We start from the raw sequence: 6,710 nt of genomic DNA, 5'->3' as shown, positions 1-6,710 counted from the left end.
AAACCTGCATCAAAATCAAATTATAAGCTGAAATGATGCACCATATCTAACACTTAATATTTAGTATTTATTAGACGTACCATATGCACAACATTCTAGCAATTCTAACAATTATTCTAAGACTTTAAAATTCTAACAGTATTTATTAGAAATACCAATAGCTATAGCCAAGTTTAAACTTCCATTAATACGACCATACTGAAGATAACCACCAGCTTTATAGACCCGCTCTTTCTCATCCTCAAGATCAGACTTATGATCCTTTGACATATTGTAAGCCTATATAAAAATATTCAAATGCATAATCAAACACACATATTAATATGTTTTCTCTAATATGAGCATGTTTTAGAAAGGCATTGATATGTAAAAGGGTATTTTAGCCACCTAATCTTTCACCACATAAACAGCATTACCTGAGCCTTTCAGAAAAACATGCATCGAGAATCGCCAGCATTTGCTGCAACGAGTTGGCTATTACGTATTCTTACCACAGACGCAGTGCTACTGCATGTTGAACAATCATAATGGGAGTGTGGTCCCTAAATTTTTCTTTAAAAAAAAACAACTTTATGAGCCTAAGATACAACACTATATATGAAACTACTAAACTTACAATATTACGTATTAGTTATAGCACTAAAACGGAGACCAATTATCCTCCGTTGCTTTTAAACTACCACTTCCAAATTAACCCTTTAATCAAGCCACTAAATTGATGTATTTTGTTTCCCAATTATCATCCATTCTACATAAGTATACAAATAAGTTTTGTGATAATAAACAAAATAGTGAATACTTATTAATTGGATTTGGGTTATGAATTGTTGGTTGTATGACTGGCATATAAAAATAACCTAATAAAATGACAATCGATAATAGATACAAACCTTTTCTTTCTTCCCATTGGAGTGGAATGTCTTAGATCTTTCTTTACAGCAGGTCATGACCTCTCCTCCTCGTTTACAGCAGGTAAAAAAATCATAATAAAAGCATATCAACTGAGGGATATTAGAAAGATCAAACAGATGCTATTGGCTTAAGAATTCATAAACATATATATCTGAAACATATCCCAGACCGAAAGTCTCCATGCGTCGATTGTTTGCATCAGATAAAAGCTCTATATGCACATCCAACTCTAAATGTTTTCAATCAAATTGCTTAAAATGAAAAGTCGAGGCAGAAAATTGACGATAATATCTCTCGGACCCTCCATGTCTTCTCAAACTGTTTACCATTTCTAATAAATCACAAAAAAAAATTATCAAAACTCAGAGATGATAATAGCAAATTAACTAATAACACCATTTTACCCTTGTTTTACTTAAAATTATTAATTTTATAAACCTCAATACACAAATTAAAATTATCTTGTACCTTTTTCACATGAGCTGTAAATTTGGCCACAGAAAATTCACAAAGCATGGGCATAAATCCTTTGATGGGCATTCCATTTGCATCAGCAAAATCATAAATCTTATCAAGAAGAGCTTGAGTGCCTTGAAATGACTCGAGCATGTACAGATTTTCATAAAACGAGCATGGTTGGTCCAAAGGTAGTGTATAGTTCTAGTTCAAAGAGAGTCGCAATAGGAAAGAATAATAGGTGAGTTAGTAAAGTAACTACTCCTTTATAATTTTTTGCACTTCGTCTTCTGGGAGAGACTTTTCGTCTAAAAGAATTTCAAACAACACACCCTGTATCGTAATACATTCAATCAATAAGGAAAATCCTATAACACTACATAATGAGCGATAACAAATCTATAAAGGAATCAAAGAAAGGTAGTGCGAAAAAGAACAAAGTTGGTGACCTGAGCAAATTTGATAACAACGCAGATCTCTTGAAGACTCCCGAAAGAACTATTCTTGAAATTTGCAAAACAAAAAAAGGAGCACTTAGTCATACAAACTGCATCTCAACACCATGGATCAAAGAAACTAAATGCATAAATTATAACACAAATACTTCATCTTGTCTCAGATTTTGAATGTCCTTTTCACTATGCTTCATTATAAATTTCATTGCAACATTCTATTGTAAATATAAAAATAAAAAATAAAAATAAAACCTAATATTGCTACCAGATTAATTATAACAAAACTAATCAGAAGGAGGAATAATCGAAAGTCGTGTATACCTGGCCAATAAACTTCCGATGGAATAGCAAAAGAAAATGATTGTGATTAGGGTTTATCTGTGGGGCAAAAAAGTTAGGCGTAGATTGTTAAATATATAAATTAGTGATGATTTCATTACCAACAAAAAGATTCGTTCGAGGATTAAGGCGGATGGCCGATTTCGCATCGAGCATATCTGGTTATTAGAACCCTAGTTCATGGCTGAGTTCTCCTTCACCATCGTCTCTCTCTCTCTCTCTCTCTCTCTCTGTTTGGCGGAGACGATTGTAATTTCCAGATCTAATGGTTTCATAGGCGGGATGAATTGAAGAATGAGGGTTACGAGATAGAATTTGAATTTTGAATCATGTTATTTCACTGGTTTATGTCTTTGATAGCATAAACTCATTGTACATCATGCTCAAAGTGTAGTAAACTCTTAATTTTAAGAGTTTTTATGAAAAGACCATCTTGCCCATTGTATATGCATTTTAATATAGTATAGATTAGCTTGATCAATCAATGCTTCCTGCTCTGCCAGCTCTTCAGGAGACAAAATCTGGGCAAGTATCTCCCTTTCTCTCGTTTCTCTCACCACATTTTCAAATTCCCTTCTGGCAGCAGCAGAAGCTTCTTCCTCTTCATCCATCAATCTTTCTTTCACAAGATTTGCCTTGACAGACTCTTCTTCATAGACCTTTGATTTTCCCTTTTCCAATTTTCTTTTCAAATCTTCTTCATCTTCAGACTGCTGATAGTCATCAATTTCCTTTTCTAGTGCCTCCAATTCTGCATCATACTCTACCCTCTTGGAGCTTTCGGGTTGTTCAATTTTTGGTCCAGTGAGTGTAAGCTCCTCAGTAGCAGCATTGTCATCAATAATCACATCAGTTTGAGCTTCAGTCAGTATGTCAGTCAAAACATCAGTGGTAGCCACATTTTCTTCAACATTCATCTTTTCAACTCCATCCTCTATCTCCTCTCCTCTCACCTCATCATCATCATCATCATCATCATCATCTATCCATACAACATTCATCACTTCATCATTAACATCATAATTTTGCTCTTCTATTTCAGACAAATCTGCCTCATAATCATCATCCACTATTCTTCTTTCTTCACTATCCTCATCATCATCATACGCATTTAAAATACAAGTCAAACCATCAACATCAGTTGTTTTTACTCCTGCATCCACCATTTGAACATCTCTAGTATCAGAGCATCAGTTGGCTCATTTATATTCTCACCTGTTTTGGGGCAGCTGAGGTCTTCTCAATGTCACACCCCGATCGTGATGGCGGAAAAATCGAGGTGCGGCGACTAAGTCGTGATTGTTGAGCACAATAGTATAAAAGTCTAAATGCATAAACATAACCAAAATGTCAAATATTACATCAACCAGGTAACATGAAACAAATTGTTTTAATACAAAATATCAAGTTTCCAACAACTCCTAGTCTAGCCTTCATCTTTCTAAGGCCTCTAAACTTGCTAGGGATTTCTTGCTGCATTATTTCCTGAAAACATGTAACAAACTGTCAACTACATAAAGTAGATGAGTGAATTCATAGGTTTAAAGAAAAGAGTTTTATACACAAACATACTAGTATAGGTTGTAGGGGTTTATATATAGGGTGTACCTGCGGCTAACCCACCACTCCTACAACTTATACTACTATGTTTGGGTATAATTCCCAGTTTTTAAAATGGTTTGTAAGAAAAGATCTCTTGGTTTTCCCACAGAGGTTTTTGTAGTAAGTCAAACATGAAATGTTCTCCTGGGCTCTCAACGGGCTTATCAATCTCCCATTAGAGTCGTATGTGATAAGATTACTCAAAGATTTGCGGTCTCCCAACGGTACATGTAGCACATAGCAGTTAAGCATAAACAAGGACATATAGATTTGAGCATGCTAAGTTTACTAGATAAACCAACACCAGAATCCCATTGTTTACTAGTGTCCAAGATGATGGTGAACAAATGATGATGATGAATGATGATGAAACCCAATGATCACACAAGACTTGATTGAACTCACGCAAGACTTAAACCAAGACTACCTCGTTCTTGCCATCCAGGACTCAGCTAGGTTCTACCGAGAGTAGGATAGACACCCCAAAGAATCCTGGGTTCCCTTGGTCCCTACCGAGAATAGTATAGGTCCTCAAGAGTTATGGATTTCACCGAGACTAGTATGAAATCCCATGAGTTACGAGTGCCACCGAGAATAGAATGCCACTCATGGTCGTGAGTTCTACCGAGAGTAGAATAGACTCTCGCGTCCAATTCAACTCATGATGTTTTGATCTCTAGATTTCCATGCTGACACAATGACTATGATGATATGAATTTGATTCCCGTTCCCATGATGTCAATGTTCACAGAACTTCCCATACTCATTGATTTCCAATGTTCTTAGATCTCCATGAGTTAATGGGTTTTCCCCATGTTCATAGATTTCCAAAGTTTATAGATTACCAAGAAGCTCGTGGATTTCCGCACGTGTGTAGAAATCCAAATGTTTATAGTTTAAAGAATATTTGCATAAATGATTTTATCCAAACGTGTAAAGTTACCATGTTTAATCCAAATGTTTATAGTTTAAAGAATGTTTGCATAAATGATTTTATCCAAACGTGTAAAGTTACCATGTTTCCACCCCATAGTTTTGAAAAGCTTAAATAGGGGCTATGAACTCACCTTGATCTTGGGTTAGGATGGTGCTACAATAGATCTCCTTAGCCTAGAGTTGGACATATATATAAGGTTAACAACGTGCTATAAGTCTAAGAAAACGAGCTTACGTGACCTCGAGCAAAAACTGGGTTTTAAAGACGAAAACAGCTTGGTTCTGGCTTGATTCGATCGAATAGGAACACGTTCGATCGAATAGGAACTTGTTCGATCGAATAGACACACATTCGATCGAATAGACACACATTCGATCGAATCTGAGGCACACTCGATCGAACTAGAAACACATTTGGTCGAACCAGTTGGGAAAACTCGTTCGGTCGAACATGGAACTTGTTCGATCGAATAGACACTCGTTCGATCGAATACGAAACTCATTCGGTCGAATGAGTTGGAGACCATTCGGTTGCTTTCCTATTCGGTCGACCGGACTGGTTCGATCGACTGGTTCGATCGAATGGGCTGATTCGATCGACTGATTCGATCGAATGAGTCTGATTCGACTCCTTCAAGCTGGGCGACGGAGAAACCTACGGGTTTTTCAGATTTTCCAGATTTTTGACCCAAAATCGAAGTTTTTGACATGGGAATGCTCGGGATTGAAGGGACTATCGATTCCCAGTGATTTTAAACACAAAAGCCTGCATTTTGACACCAAAACAAGACGGTTTTTGACCCGAAAACTCAAGAAACGAAAATGGGTGTTTTTGCTCGATTTGAGGCCGAAAATGGTTATGAAAATGGATGATTTTCAAGAAGATCTTACCAAGAACAACAACAAACAGATTTGTGGACTCGGATTTGAAGTTTGAAGACTTTCTCTCTCTAGTTTCTCTCTCTAGAATGAGAGTGTTTGGGTGGGAAGTGTTGGTGGAAATGAAAGAGGTGGTGTAAGAATACTTGATTTTCCGCTTAAATACTCGGGTGACTCGGGTTCGGGTTTAGGCTACCGCCGGGTCAAGACTAGTCGAGTTCATAAGTTTTTAAACAAACTAAAACTTTTTCAGCAAAACTTTTATAAAAACCATTTTCCGAATAATTATTTGAAATCTTTTTAAATAAGAATATTTAAATTTTTCGAAAGCATAAAAATTAATATTTTTCAGGCGTAAATGTCGTTTTATAAAATAAACATTTTAAATGATAAAAGCAGATTTTTCCAATGATATGGGTTCCGAACTTATCGTCCAGAATCCCAAAGTCTATAGTTTCCGATGATTTCACGATCCTAGTTTACCAATCGAATTTCAGGGCGTTACATCCTCCCCAATTTAGAGGAATTTCGTCCCGAAATTTAGAATTTAGTATAGTTGATGCAATGATGTTTTAGATTAAATGATCCCATGATGACCACTATGCGCCACTACCCCTAATATTCGTCTTGGATACCACCCAAATCAAGTTGAAGGGGTTTATATATAGGGTGTACCAGCGGCTAACCCACCACTCCCTCAACTCCACTTGGGTGTTTCTTTCGACTCCTATTAGTTCAATGACACACAGGACGACACACTATTTTCCACTACAAGGCATCACCTTCAAGCTTTACATCAGACATATTCATTTCGGATTGAAGGGGTTTTATATATAGGGTGTACCAGCGGCTAACCCACCACTCCTTCAATCTCCAATGAATAATTCCCTCAATAACTCTTGAATTTAACGCCTCACAGCTGCCACGCTAACTATGAGTCCCTAATTCCAAGTCTCGCTTCAGACATAATCAACTTGTGCCGAAGGGGTTTATATATAGGGTGTACCAGCGGCTAACCCACCACTCCTTCAACATTCATTGATTAATTCCCTACACGAAGCTTGAGTTCACGACTCATAGTTACACAATAGCATATTGTTTATACACGTATACACCTGTGAACTTGATGTT

The sequence above is a fragment of the Bidens hawaiensis genome, unplaced genomic scaffold (genome assembly GCF_021521415.1).
Source record: "Bidens hawaiensis isolate Kalapana, Puna unplaced genomic scaffold, B.hawaiensis_p1.1 tig00002059_1, whole genome shotgun sequence".
Taxonomy (NCBI): domain Eukaryota; kingdom Viridiplantae; phylum Streptophyta; class Magnoliopsida; order Asterales; family Asteraceae; genus Bidens; species Bidens hawaiensis.
This window is presented reverse-complemented; position numbering follows the sequence as displayed.